This window comes from Ceratotherium simum, chromosome 15, assembly GCF_057802395.1.
Source record: "Ceratotherium simum simum isolate JZ-2026a chromosome 15, ASM5780239v1, whole genome shotgun sequence".
Classification (NCBI taxonomy): Eukaryota; Metazoa; Chordata; class Mammalia; order Perissodactyla; family Rhinocerotidae; genus Ceratotherium; species Ceratotherium simum.
Window position 1 is genome coordinate 8,758,538 of NC_141914.1, and position 15,668 is coordinate 8,774,205.

The 15,668-nt window shown below is 33.4% G+C and overlaps 1 long non-coding RNA gene across 1 annotated transcript in view; it reads right to left on the reverse strand.

Annotated features, from left to right (window-relative positions):
• Positions 1–2,681: 2,681 nt before the first annotated feature.
• The window catches only part of LOC147915112 (uncharacterized), a 36,463-nt gene continuing 23,476 nt past the window's right edge, over positions 2,682–15,668 (reverse strand). Inside the window, exons 2-4 of the long non-coding RNA XR_015554378.1 lie at positions 13,442–13,581; positions 12,897–13,056; positions 2,682–5,005 (exon numbers count right to left, since the gene is read on the reverse strand). This is a non-coding gene — a long non-coding RNA (uncharacterized LOC147915112). The remainder of the gene's footprint in view (positions 5,006–12,896; positions 13,057–13,441; positions 13,582–15,668) is intronic.

The window sequence follows — 15,668 nt, forward strand, 5'->3', positions numbered from 1 at the left end:
TATGATTTTAACAAAATATGTATAGCAATCAGAAGTAAATTTTCCAGTATTCCCATCCTTCACAGAAATACATTTAAATATTAGCTATACTATTCTTTCTAAATCTGTCCCCTTAGTAAACGACTATTTACACATAACTATATTGTCTTAATGTGTGGAAGAAAGGTTTCTAGAAAAAACATTGTCATAAAATTATTTCTGGTGTTTTCAATCAAAAAATTTAGCCCAACAAGTCAACTAGTGGATACTGAGCACAGCCTAGGCCTCCAGTTTCTGGAAAAGCTTAATTTTTTGAGACTTGGCTGCTGTTATTGAATGCGTTCATTTCAGGGGAACTCTGCAGTGCACAGAGGCAGCAGGTAGAGGCCAGGTGTTATATTGAAGCTCAGAGAACGTGAAAGTTTCAAAACTACTGACTGCGGCTTTGAAAGCCTAATAAAATCAGTACGTCACCGCTAGTGAGGAAACACAGTTGTGGTTGTATAAAATTAAGCTTTGGCTCAATTTTCCTAAAACCTGGACTAAAATATTATCGAATTAGAGCACCATTTAATTTGATGCTGAGCCTCTCTTATAGCAGAGCAGATGAAACTCATGATAGTTTAATGTATCAAACCTGTACTCAAGTGACCTAGAAGAAATAGATAATCTAAATAATTGTGCAATAATATTTGAGCCATTCTTCAAATCTGTAATTAGCTAAACATTTTTAAGACCAAATACTTACACACATATATGTGTGTGCATGTGGGAGAGAGACAAAGAGACAGAAAGACAGAGACAGACAGGCAGAGAGAGAGAGAATGAGAAAGAGAGAAACAGAGAAAGCTGGAATGTTAAGACACTATCTCAAGAGACCTCTCTACTTCTCAAATATAAACCAGCAGAATTCAGAAATTATTTTTCAAATAACATCTCTCTTGCATTTATTACCCCATTTATTTTTACTATTAACCAAATGAATTCGGAAGTCTTTGGTATAATTGGCAAATGCAAAGACGTGCCAAAGCAGTAGATTATCTTTGCTATTTGGATCCTTTTAAGCTGACAAGCTCTGAAAGTATTTTTGTAATCAGATATATGCAAGGATAATGTCATTGTCTTAAAAATTATGTGACGTAGTGTTTAGTCTCACATTTCTGTCATGAAAAACACTCTTGGAAGGTATTTAAAAATTTTGCTTCATTTTCTTGATATGCTGAGAGCCAATATGACAGCTCTGGTTTTGATAGCCGGTTAGACGAAGGGATTACAGTTCATCATTTTTCCTCATTTAATCTATCAAAATTTCAAAAGTAAAGTTGCTGATTTATTTATTTGTATACTAACACAGATAAATAAAGTAGAAGAAGACTACTTTGAAAGAGCCATGATGCAAATGAAATTTTAAATGACTTATCAAATCATTGGCAACGCAATTATAAGTGTATACTGTTAAAAATGAAATTGAGTCATCTATATTATGGTAAAATTGTTATAAATCTCTATGAATGCCAACTTTCTCTGTACTTTATTGATTTTATTTCGGAAAAGTCCAAAATTTTTAAAGGTTTTATTAATTAAACATTTATGTAGCGATTCTGATGAGTTAGATATGGCTCCCGGCTCTCAGCACTCTATATACATCCCTGTGAAGTAGGGATTATTACACGTTTTTTACAGATAGCAAACTGGGTTTCAGAGATCAGGTAACTCTTCCCAGTGCGCACAGAAAGAAGTGATGGGGCAGGATTGACAGCCAAGTGGTCTGGTCCAGATTCATGTTCGTAACTATTTTTTCCAGCTTTCTTTATTTGTCAATTATATTTCAATAAAACATGTTCTTAATTATTATGTCACACTGCTTCAATTCACCTAGAGCCTTCCTGATGATGTAAATAAAATACAATCATTGTATCAAAGCAGAAGATTATTTCTCCATGTTAAAATAATTAACAACTATAAAGAAAGTACTAATACTTAAAAAATATTACTAAGCATAAATACTTAATTTTGAAAATATAAAATGCAGAGGTTAAAAAGAAAATCATAACAAAGACCATTCTTATTACAGAACATGTTGTGTTTGTACTGAAAACATATCAAATTGCTTATTATATTGTCATTCTTTTTCTTGTGATTTCAAGTTTAAAAAATGTCATTTAACAATAACTTTTTATTATTAATATTAAGTAACCGCATATGGCTAAATGAATCCTTGCTGTCATTTGTGGAATTATGGTGTCATTCTAAATTTTGCTTTGGGATCCACCGTCATTAGTTATATCATAGGCTAGTGGACAATTGCTATTATAAGAAAACCAGTGACCAACTAATTATGTCTAAATATCTGGAATAATTATTTGAGAAAGTAAATAAATATGTAAAGCAAAAATGACAAAGCCTCACTCCTATATCCTATTTAGTATAGAGAGATGAAGATAATATTTCTTTCATAAATTATTTTGGTTTTGTCCCAACAAAGTCAATGGAATGGGGAAATTTTCCAATATTTTATTTTCCCATTTCCTCTCATTTTGACCTATTCAAAAATTCATTATGGTGAATTTATTAATCAGCACTATTACATAAATATTCTGAACAGATATGCTGCATTTGCACACACCAAACTAATAAAATCATAACATCATTGAAACGTGATATTAAAAAGTATGCATTTCAACTTCGCATAAATTACCATTTTAAAAATGTATTTTCATGATCAAAATTTCTGAAAATGTGACATCTGTTCCCCTGAGTGCAGTAATATCATTATAGAATTCCAAAAATTATTTAATATTGTAGATCAGCACTGCCTTTTTCTAATAACCTAATAGACTCTTCACAAAACATTCGGTCATAACACCAGATGAAAAAGTTAACTGACAGTCTATTCCTATCTTCTTTGTAGAATGTGGTTGTAAAGAGAGGTTATTTTGGAAGGTTGAGAGAAGAAGGAAATAGGTTTAGGCATATGACACTTGACGTTCAGATGAAAAAATCCAGAAGAACTGGGAAATAGGTACTTAGAAGTCACAAGCATAGTGGAAACCGAATGAACAAAAAGTCTTTCTATTTCAGAGCGTGTAGAAAGACTACAATCTGGGTCAAATTATATTGGGGTTATTTTATACTTTTGGGGATCCACACTGCTGTTCGTCATATACAGTCAGTGTTCCAACAGAGATTCTTTTTTTTTAATCTCTTCCAACAGAAATAAAACTCTCAAAAAAGAACCAGTTGGAGTTGCAGGTGGGGAAGAGATGAATAGGTGGAGCACAGATGATTTTTAGGGCCGTGGAAATACTATGCATAATACCACTGCGATGGCTACAAATCATCATACATTTGCCCAAACCCATGGAATGTACAACACCCAGAGTGACCTGTAATGTAAACTCTGGGCTTTGAGTGATTATGACGTGTTCATGTAGGTTTATCAATTGTAACAAACGTACTACTCTGGCTGGGGATGTTGACAAGGCTATGCATGTGTGGGGGCAGGAGGTATATGGGAAATCTCTGTACCTTCCCCTCCATTTTGCTGTGAACCTTAAACTGCTTTAAAAAAAATAGTCTCAATATTATTAAAGGTAAAAAAAAAAGAACCAATCTACTCAGAAATCTTTCAAATGGAAATAAGTCAATGTAAGACAGTTTCCCTCGTCCAACTTGTGAGCAGTCTGTCTGGGTCCACTCCAAACTATACTGCAATGTGTAAGATTCAATTAATCCTGGAAAGATCATCAGAAGTAAGTAGATTCTATTGAAGATACATCAATAAATTAAGCATTTCTACCTGACTTTACCTTTTTCCTATCATGACAACTTTGAAACCCACAATCGTTACTCTTGTGCCAGCTGAAGGAGAATAACTTCTTACAAACGTTTTCATATATTCCAGTTTTAGTCCATACTATTCCATATTCCATACTTCACAGCATTGCTTTCCTCATGTACCTAATTTCCTATAATTCTTGAAATTGAAGAATATTTTTGGGGGGCCAGTACAAATCGGGGAGGTCCATGCTAAACATTCCAAACAAATACAGAGTGAAAGTGTTTTACTCCTTGATATAATGTACTGACGATATAGGAAAGTGAACATAGGATCTTTCTTTCAAAAGTTCCTTTCTTTACTTCAATTTTTCAAACTCCTCCACAAATTCTTTATTTCCTCATTGTAAAGACCGAAAATAGCAGCCAAGTTGTTCATAAACAAATGCTCAGTTTAAGGACTTTGTACAATTATTTTCTTTTAAACTTCTGACCTGGTAAAGGAAGTAGGGCCTCTTTCCAATAGGAGAGTTTATTTTTTTGTCATTCTTAGATGGGGGAGCATTGGGAACAGGAATAAAAGCAGGCTTTGCCTCATTTGTCTCTTTCCGTGGGCACAAGGCCAGAGAGTCAGCATGCCTCCAAGTTAAAAAGAGCTGAGAGTGTTATAAAACATGTTTCCACCTTTCTGCCCTTTTTTGGGTTGAAAACAGGGTGGATTGTGTGCCTTGGCAGCTCCCAAAGTTAGTCAGAAAAGATACAGGAAGGCTCAGACCAGCCTTACTATCTAGAACGACATTCTTAGCTACAGGATTGATAGCCACACCATAGAAAGAAGAAAGATTTAACAGCATAAAACCCCAAAACTTCATGGAAATATTCCTTGGGAGAGAAGGGGATAAAACAGGTCTTCACAGATTTTCTGCCCACTCGGAGCGTACCATAAGGGCGCCTCCACAATGCTAGTTTCTAAAATGAACTTGTGTTCTAATGGCAGATTCAATGGGCTGTATCACTCAATTAAACAGAATTCCGTTTGCTTGGTTTTGTTTCACCAAGAGGCAAATTGACCTTTGCACATGTAAATAAACTACAAGGACATCCAGTTTATGGGAATTCATCCAAGCCTACAGGAGATTCAGGTTGCTTATAGAGCAATTTAATACAAAATAAGACCCATTTTTAGCTATACTCTGTGCCTTACCAATTTCATAGTCATTTCAGTCTCTGTGGAATTAATTTCTTTACACTGCAATACAATAAAAAAGAGACATTAAATTATGACTGTTCAAATTAGAAAAGCGCGAAATAGAGTTAACATTTCAAATCAGAATGACTTTCTTAGTGGCCATACTGGTGTATGCCAAAATGTAGAGGGATCCTAAGACAGAGACATGAGTATGATAAAAATGAATTTTAAGGTATCTAGAAATGAAGAATAAAATCTCTTCAAATAAGTCAGTGATTCAAAATGTAATGCATTAACACTAAATTTTCTCATCTCATTTCATATAAAAATGTTATATATTAAAAGTTCTAATGCCACAATCATTCCCTGTCGTATATTCTCGTCCTTGTTTTTTGTCCATAAATCACATAATATTCTTCCAATAACATTCTATCATGCTTTCTCAGATGTCTTGTTCTTCTCTCTTATTTCATGGTTATATATCTTTCAGATTTCAGTCACTTCTTAACCTTGCTTCAGGCTTGCCTCTGGCTAAAATTAGCTCAGCCTTGTCTCTCCTCAGATCAGGTAAATTAAACCTGGTGGGTAAGGTTCACCAATACCACTGAGCATGAGCAGAAACTTCATTTGGGCAAAATAGCAGAAAATATTCAAGTTTAACTTAACAAATAACATAATTTAAGGTCAAAATATTTCTTGGTTTTAGCACAATTCTAGATTCTGAAATTATAATTTTCTTTATGATTGTTAATTTCAAAACATAAAACAGTGATGTAAGAAAGAGTTTTTAAAACTTTGCTCCTGAAGTACCTCTGATGAACCTTCCCACTTTGTCGGGGATTGGAGGACTTTTCAAGAAGTTCCAGGCAAGCCAGGAGAGAGTTGGTCTTTCTAGTTTGTGTGTGCATGTGTGTGTGTATTTGTGTCTGTATGTTCTGTGGGGGAGGATGGCTGGGATATTTTGAGTGGGTTTTGGAGGAATATAGCTTGAAGTGACACATGGAAAATAAGAAATTTCTGAAAAGTGAAAAATATTTAAGACCAAAGGTAGCTTTAAAAGCTATGCAACCTCGCATTCTATATTGTGTTGTGATCGTTTTGATATAAAACCATGGTTTATCTTCAGTGATGAAAATCCTCCCTTTGCATCTACAGACTTCATGTAAAAGTGGTATTTCACATTTATCATGTGGCTTCAAATAGCCTCTTGGCACACTGCCATATACCTTGACAGATTTAAAGAATTACCATTTATATTTCCCAGTTCTAATAAAATATAGACTTCTAAACTGTTGAAATATATATAACATAACAGATTAGTTTATTTTATTGTGAAATATAACACATGAAAAGTGCGCAAAATATAAATACAGCTCAAAGGATTATCTTAATTGTGCCACTGTCACTCTGGCCAAGAAACAGAATCATCACTACCTCATAAACCTACCTTGGGCCTCCTCCCAAACACAACCCACTTCTTCCAAAGTAAACCACTATTCTGATTTTAATGATAATCACTTGTGTGTTTTATTCTTGTCTTTAACCACTAAATGTACATCCTATAAATCTCTAAACACTACTGTTCCATTTTACCTGTCTTTTGAGTTTTTGTAAATGGCATCCAACATCATGTATTTTTTGTGTACCTGACATCTTTTGCTTAATTTTATATTTGTGACATTTATCATGATGCTATGTGTACTGGTTCATTCGCTACCACATAGAATTCCATTACGTAAATATAACAAAATTTATGTAGCCATTTCAATGATAATGAACATTTAGATTGTTTCCAGTCTGCAGCTAACAGAAAAAAATTCTGCAATGGAAATGCTTGTATGTACATGTCTCTTGCTGCCCAAGGGCACGTATTTCTGTTGCACTATGCTGAGTAATAAAATTGCTTGATTATAGTATGAATAATCTTCACCTTTGGTAGACGTTTTCCAAACTGGTTCTAAAAACTTACACTCCCACCAGCGACGTATAAGAATCGTCATAGTTTTACATTGTTACCCACTTTGACTTGTCAGTCTTAACATTGGCTGTTGTAGAGGGCGCCTGGCAGTACTTTATTGTAATTTTAATTCCAATTTTCCTGATTAGTTATTGTGTGGAATACTTTTTCATATATTCCATTTCGAAATTACCTTGTATGAAGTGCCTGTTCAAGCCTCTTGCACATTTCTTTATTAAGTTGTCTGTATATTTTTTCTTATAAATTGTAGGAGTTTTTTATTTATTCTTTACATGAACTTTTTGTTAGTTATACATGTTTCAAATATGATCTCCCACCCTGCAGCATTTTACAAAAAGAAGTATGAATAGAATTAACTTAGTCAATCATTTCTTTATGGTTAGGTTTTTTTTTTTTTGTCACCTATTGAGGAAGTATTACCTTACCCTGAGCTCGTGAACATGTTCTCCAGTACTACCTTATAGAAGTTACTTACATCTCCAATTGACCTGAAATTGATTTTTTGTGTGGGAGATGTTGTCGAGTTTACATTTCACTTTTTTAAAACATGAGTTTTATAATTTTTCCACAGATCATTTGTTGAAAAGACTACTCTTTCCCTTCTTTATCATATATCAAGTGTCTAAATATTTATGGGTCTGTATACAAAATCAGTGTGTTCCTCCATTAGTCTAGTCTGGAACCAGTGCCACCCTGTCTACATTATTGTAGCTTTAAAACAAATCTGGTAGAGTAAGTTCTCCCTCCTGCTTATTTTCCTTTAAGAATGCCTAGTTTATTTTTGGAATTTTTATATGAATTTTAGCATGAGCTTATACATTTCTACAGACATGCACACAAACTCATATGAACATTTGCACACACAAAGCAAGTAGGATTGCTCTGAAACTACAGATCAACTTTGGAATAATTGATTTCTTTATAGGATTAATTACTCAAATCTATAAATATGGTATATCTCTCCATTTGCTTAGGTTTTTATTTAATTATTCTCCATAAAGTCACAGTAACACTAAAATAAATGATTTTTCTATATAAAGATCTTGAATATCTTTGGTTAGGATAATTTATAAGTACGTCATATTTTACGCTAAGTGAAAACTTTGCATTTCATTTTCTATTTGCTGCTGCTCATAGAAATATGGTTGATTTTTGTATGTTGACTTAGTATCCAGCAGCCTTGTAAACTGTTATTAATTATAATAATTTATCCATATATTCCTTTGGATTTTCTATATACACAATTATATTGTCTAAATATTCATAGAATTTTTACCCTTCTAATATTTATAATTTTAATCTCACTGATATACCCTGATATATAATTACTGATATAGTTGGGTTTAAATCTACCATGTGATAACTTCCTTTCAATTTATCCTACCTCTTATGTATTTCTCCTTCCTCTCTTGCGTTCATGGGTGCTTTTTGTTTCCTGTTAAAGAAATCTTTGCCTAACTCAATACTATAAATATTCTTCCTGTGTTTTCTTCTAAAAGTTTATTGTAACTCTTACCTTTAGTACTATGGTCTATTTTGAGAGGCCACTCTCTAACTAGAGTGGTTAAGTTTGGCACGCTCCACTTCGGTGGCCTGGGTTTCGTTCCCAGGCATGGACCTACATCATTTGTCTGTCAGTGGCCATGCTGTGGTGGTGGCTCGCATACAACAAGAGGAAGATTGGCAATGGATGTTAGCTCAGGGCAAATCTTCCTCAACAAAAAAAAACACCAAAAAAAACTTTTTAAGATTTTGATTGGGGTTGCATGAATATATAAATCAATCTAGGGAAGATTGCCATTTTAACAATATTGAGTCTTTCAATCCATGATCATGCACATCTCTCTACTTATTAAGGTCTACTTAATTTCTACTTAAATTTCCATTTCCAGTGTTTCATAGCACAGGTCTTGATTCCTAAGTTATATTTTGATGCTATCATGAGTGAAAATTTTTATTTTATTTTCTCAGTTCTCATTGCTAGAACATAGAAATACAATTGATTTTTATATATTGACCTTGTACCTTGGAAGCTTGCTCAAGTCACTGAAATAGTTCTGTTAGCTTTATTCTGATTTCCTTTGGAGTCATCCACATATTAGATTATGTCTTATGTGAATTTTGTCTAATCTATATGACGTCTATTTCTTCTCCTTGCCCAATAACACTAAATATGACCTTCAGAACAATGCTACCCTTACCACTGTAAGGGCAGACATTTTTGGCTTGTACCTGACCTTAGTTAGAAAGCATTGATTCTTTCACAACTGAATATGATGTTAACTGTAGATTTTTCATAGATGCTTCTAATTAGGTGAAGAATTCTGCTTTTACTCCTTGTGTGCTCAGAGTTTGTATTACAAAAAGTTTCTAATTTTGTCAAATTTTTTCATCTATCAAAATAAACATATGGTTTTCTCTTTTATTCTTTTAATGTGGTGAATTATGTTACTTGTTTTTACATGTTAAGCTAAACTTGGTATTTTTAGAATAAATTCCACTTAGTGATGATGAATTTTTCTTTTAAAATATTGTTGCATTCAATTTGTACATATTTTCAAGGGTATTTACATTTATGCTTCAAGGAATTGGTTTGTAGTTCTCTTTTATTGTGTTATCTCTGTTTAATTTTGGAATTAGAGTAATACTGACCTCATAAAATGAGTTTGGAAGTGTTCTTTCCTACTTTATTTTATTAAAGATTTTGACTGAAATTGTATTATTTCTCCTTTACATTTTTGATAGAATTCACCAGTGAATCCATCTTGGTCTGAAGTTGTCTTTGGGGAAAGATTTTTAGTTACAAATTCAATTTATTTCATTTACTTAAGACTGTTCAAGTTTACTATTTATTCTTGGGCCGGTTTTCTTAATTTGTATCTTTCCAGAAACTAATATTCCATACAGATTTTCAAAGTAATTGGCATAAAGTTCTTCATAATATTCCCTTACCATTTTAAAGTCTGAAGAGTCTGTAGAGGTCTCTGTTTCTTTCCTGATATTAGTAATTTGTGTCTTTCTCCTCTCTTTTATTTAAATCAATTTGGCTAGAAGTTTATTAATTATATTGTTTTTTTTAAAGAACCAGAATTTGGTTTCATTGATTTTCCTCCATTGTTTTCTCTGCTCTATTTCACCGATTTCTGCTTTTTTCTTCATTATTTACTTTCATCTGTTCCCTTTGGGTTTCATTTGCCATTTTGTTTCCAGTTTCTCAAGGTAGAAGATTAAATTACTGACTTGAGATTGTTCTTTCTAACAACAGCATTTAAAAACATTAACTTCTTTCAAAGCCCTGCTTCCTCTGTATCCCACAAAGTTTGACATGTTGTATTTTTATTATTATTCATTTCACAATATTCTAATTTATTCTTTCTACTTCTGATCTTCCTAAATCTAAATTATGATTTCTCTGTTGACCCTGTAATTCGAAGTATATGGTTAGTTTCCAAATATTTCAGGTTTTTCTTGTTATCTTATTACCGTTTCTAGTTAAACGCCGCTGTGGTTGTGAAATATAATGTGCACTTAAGGCGAATGTGTATTCTGTTGTAGAGTGCATTTTTTATATAAATATCAATTAGACCAAGGTGGTTGATAGCACTGTTCAGAACTTCTTAGTCTTTCCTGATTTTCTGACTAGTTCTTTTAATTGCTGAGAAAGCAACTATGATTGTGGAATTATTTCTTTCTCCCTTTAATTCTGTTGAAATTTGCTCCATATATTTTGAAGCTTGTTATTGAAAATATACACACTTATGATTGTAATATCTTCTTGTTGTATTGGACTTTTACCACGATAAAATGTCCCTCCTATGTCTGCTAATAAATTTTAAAGTTTATTTTTTTCTGATATTGATATAGTCTCTCCAGCCTTCATGAGATTGCTGTTTGCATGATATATTTTTCTCATCCATTTACTTTTATCTTGTATCTCTATATTGAAAATATGTCTCATGGAGACAGCATATAGTTGCATCTTGTTTTTGGTTTTTCCCATTCAGATAGTCTCTGCCTTTTAATTGGAGTGCTTAATCAATTAAAATTTAATAGATTTTTTAACAGCTTTAAAAAAATTTAATAGCTTTTTTCTGTCCCTTCTTCACTTTGAAAAATTTGTAGTGATTCTATATTTTGATAGGTCTACCATTTTCTTTTTGTTTTCCACTTGTTTCATCTTTTTTTCATCCTCTGTTTCTCCTTTCCTAACTTGTTACAAGATAACTTAAATATTTTCAGAATTCTCTTTTAATTTTAATTTTCCTGCTGCCTTTTGTGCATTATTTTCACAGTGGTTGCCATGGATATATACAATCTTGAACACAATCTAACACTACACGTAACATTGTAAAACATACAAATGTTTAAATTCATATATCTGGATCTACTCCTCCTTTACATTATAGTTCTTATATAGTACAACTGTATATGTTATAAATCCCATAAGACAATGTTATAATTTTATTTTTTAACAGTTATATGTTTGATAACAAAGTTAGGAATTAAAAAGGAAAAAAATTGTCATTCATTTGTCATTTCTTCATTCTCTCTAAAGATCCAAGTTTTCATCTGTTATCATTTCCCCTGACCTTGAGAGAACTTCCCTTAGCAGTTCTTTCAATAAAAGTCTGCCAGCAACAGAATTTTACTGAAAAAATTATTTAATTTGCCTTCATTCTTGAAAGAAATTTTAGCCATATATGGAATTCTAGGCTAACAGATCTTTTTCACTTGGCATTTAAATATATCATTCCATTATTTTGGGGGGGGTTTCATGGTATCTGATATTACGTTAGCCATAAAGTGGATCATTGCTTCCCTACACAGAATATGTTCCTTTTCTTTTTTCCCCTGCTGCTTTCAATATTTGCTCTTTATCTTTTGGCTTTTACGAGTTTAAGTATGAGGTACCTCAGCGTGGGATCTTTTTTGGTTCATTTGTTTTGTGTTCATTTAGTTTAGAACTTTATATCTGCAAGTATCTGACTTTTATCAAATTAGGAAAATTTTCAACCATTATGTCTTTAAATATTTTTTTACCCCATTCTTCCTCTTCTTTCTGGTATTTCAATTACACATTCATCTAATCATTTGGTATCACCTAACAGATTCATGAAGATATGTTTATTTTTTAAAGGTTTTTTTCTGTCCATTCTTCACCTTGAAAAATTTGTAGTGATTCTATATTTTAAGTCCATTTATTTTTTTTTTATGTCATGTCCATTTGGCTGTTATGTTTATCTACTGAATTTTCTATTTTGGATATTGTAGTTTTTTGGTTCTAAGATTTCTATTTTGTTCATTTTTATTGTTTCTATTTCTCTACTGATATATTCATGCATTGGAAACATGTTTTGTTTTACCACATTAACGATAGTTATAATAACCTTTTTAAATTTTGTGTGTCTTAGTTCAAATATTTGGTTCATCTCAAGGCCAGAATAAATTGATTTACTTTGCTTTGAAATTGCATTTCATTTTCTTGGTTTTTCCCATATCAGATCATTTTGAACTCTATCCTGGATGTTATCAGTGTTAAATTATGGAGATTCGGGAGTTTGTTATTTTGCTCCATTGAGTATTTTTATTTGTTTTATTTTGTGAGATAATTTTCCTGGCTGAGCTTGAATTGAAATGCCGTGAGTAGGGTGTGACAGTCTGGATTTTGTTCTGATAGTTTTTCTTTCATTGGACTTTGTGTCTGTTCTGCACGTGCATCATGCATGTTTTGGGGGTCAGAGATGTGGATAGACACATTTAGGGGATTCTTCTCTCCAGCCTTTTCTCTTTTGGAATTCCTATACTCTTTTCAATATTTATGGTTTCCTGGCTTCACTTTTCTGATTCCTCAACCAGAAATATCTCCAGGTTTTTCAGAGAGAGCCCCCTACCCTCACCTGCACCACCACTCTTGTGCCTTTTGCAAAGACTACAGTTATTCCCAGTTTAAAACATATAGGGAAGAGAACTTACTTGATAGCCCTGGTTTCAACCCCTCCAAGTGAATGCGCGCTCCCCAGGAGGTCCAGCTGGCCTTTGTCCACGTGCCCATGTATGCAGGGCAACAGCTCTGGTCTCATTTCAGAGTTTTCTCTTCTCTTTGTCTTCCTCACTTTGTTGTGCGTGTCATAAACTGCAGAAGACAATGCTATAATTTTAGTTTTTCACTAGTTATCTGTTTTGTATAGAAATTAAGAGGAAAAAAAGCCAATGTAAATAGACTTTTGCAGTTACCCAGATCAGGGCCAGCTGCATAATTTGTAAGACCAAGGAAAAATGAAAATGTGGTACCTTGTTGTTCAAAAAGCAGGAAAAATCTTTTCCTTTCTACCATAATCTTTTCCTCCTAAACTGTCATGGTGATTTTTATTTGTTGTTTAATGTTATGCTTCCTCCAGCTTGGGGATATTCACGGGTTGAATGCAGATCCTCACAGATGCCCAGCCCCCCACCCAACTCAGTGTGCAGGGCACACACACTTGACCCTGACCTTTCTTGTACCTGCAGCCAGGCCTTACCTCAGAGCAGAGGATAGTGGTCTCTGGGTGTGGATGGGGGAACATGCAGCTAAGAATGCATCCTGGGGTGGTGCTGGAGGTGGGATCATGTGGGAGCTGAGGCTCCAAGTACCGAGGCCATGCTTCATTGTCCCATTGGACTTCACATACAAAAGAGAAATTCAAAGATAAAATTATTAAGAATTTCAAGATAGTGACCGCAGAGTATTAAATCCCATGCATAGCTTCTTCTTCTGAGCGGAGGGTCCTATGCAACTGCATTGGTCTCATGCCCATAAATCTAGCCCTGACCCAGATATTTTCCATTTCTGATGTTCTTCATTCTCTTTTAAGGAATTAATTTTTCATCCAGTATAATTTCCCTTCATCCTAAAGAACTTCCTTTTAGAATTTCTTATTGTTCAGGACTGCTGGCAGCAGATTTCCTTTCTTACTCGCAAAGCTCCCTGTCTGTATTCTTCCAAACCAGTGTAAACACCCCACCAGAGTCCAACTACTTTTATTTACTTCCTGGTACTTGCAGGTAGTTGTTTTTTGTACTATATTTAGGTTGTTAGTTGTTTTCTGCAGAGGAGGGTCTTATGGAATGGTTTTATTCTGTCATTCCTGGAAGCAGGACTTAATCATTTTTCAGTATTTGGTCCAATTTTCTAGGTGACCTCAGTGAAAATGTCAATATAAATTACATAGGTTTTCACTTTCAGAATCTGAAGATTTTTAACAATAACAAAAACATTGCAATGAGTGCTTCCCTTCCACAGAATAATGGTTATCTCCTTTCTTTCTTTCTTTTTTTCTACTATAGGGCATTTCTTTTGAAGAACTACTCTTTCATATTCTCAGTCCTCTTTAGGTCAATACAGAACATATTTTCTAGAAATTATGGAGACTATGTGGCTCAAGCCAGGTTAATCATATTTCTTCAATCCCCTGGCTATATCCATTGATTAAAAGATTGGGAAATAACCCAAACTGAGGCATCTTGGGAAAATTTTTTCTTTTTCCGCCAAAATCAATAGCTGAAAAAATATGTCCCTACTGCTAACACTTTGTGAGGGTCTGCCTAAGAATGATGTCAGCAAAGAGGTAAATAAAGCCTCATATAGGTTTTAAAAAAACTTTCATTCTTTTAATGATAAATTGCTGTTATTATTTGAACACCTGCTACAACTACGCCAAAACCATCACAGCTCAAACTTCCCAAATATTTGAACCAACAATATTCGCTTTATTTATTTAAGACAGAAAATTTAGGTTTTGTCACTTGCCACAAAATGAACTCTGATGAATGAATTTTTGTCACTAATCAGTACCTGTGGGAAGTTGTATCTCAAGTTGAGAGATGGAAATCAAGACAATTAAGTTTTCAAGGAATATCTTTTTAAGAGTTACTTCTTGCATACATATTTAATAGTATGATACTGTATTTGCTAATTTGTATCCTATCTATTTACCTAATGTATTGTAGATGTTTTATAGTAGATATTTTTCTAATGACAAATCTGATAAAGTTTTTGGTTACCTCCATCCTGCCTGATAATCATGGATTATTGTATATGATATGAAAAGCAGTAGTAATAGTTTTGTTGAAATACTTTAACACTGTAGATTCATGAAGCATAAAGATGCAATGTTATATATTTAGACAATATTTACTAAAGTATTAAATACTTATATGGATATAATATACCCATAAAGTATAAGCATGCCTTAATTGATTCTCTAAAGTTATTCTTTGTAGAAAACTAGATGTACAGTGTCCTTTGGGAAGCAGCAGATTGCCTTGTCTTAATAGATAATGCAAAATTATTTCTTATTGGTATCCAGAGCATGAGACAAATAGAATCTCTCTCTCTCTCTCTCTTTTAGCTAGTATTTTAAAATTTGTTTGTGATGTCAACTAAGTGTCTAGTTTGAATATTGATCTTACCTCTTATACTTTTCTGTTGTCTAATAAGCAAAGTGTGATGATGTTCCTTTTAGAATTAAAGGCTAAATCAAACCATTCCCACCTCATACAAATATTCTGGATAACCATTAGGTAATTAGTTCTTAAGGACTGAGATGAATTTTTTAAAAAAGCATAGTACTTAGGGGCTGGCCCGGTGGCGTGGAGGTTAAGCGCACGCATTCCACTTCAGCAGCCCGGGGTTTGCAGGTTTGGATCCTCAGCGATCACTGATGCACCGCTTGTCAAGCCAGGCTGTGGCAGCGTCCCATATAAAGT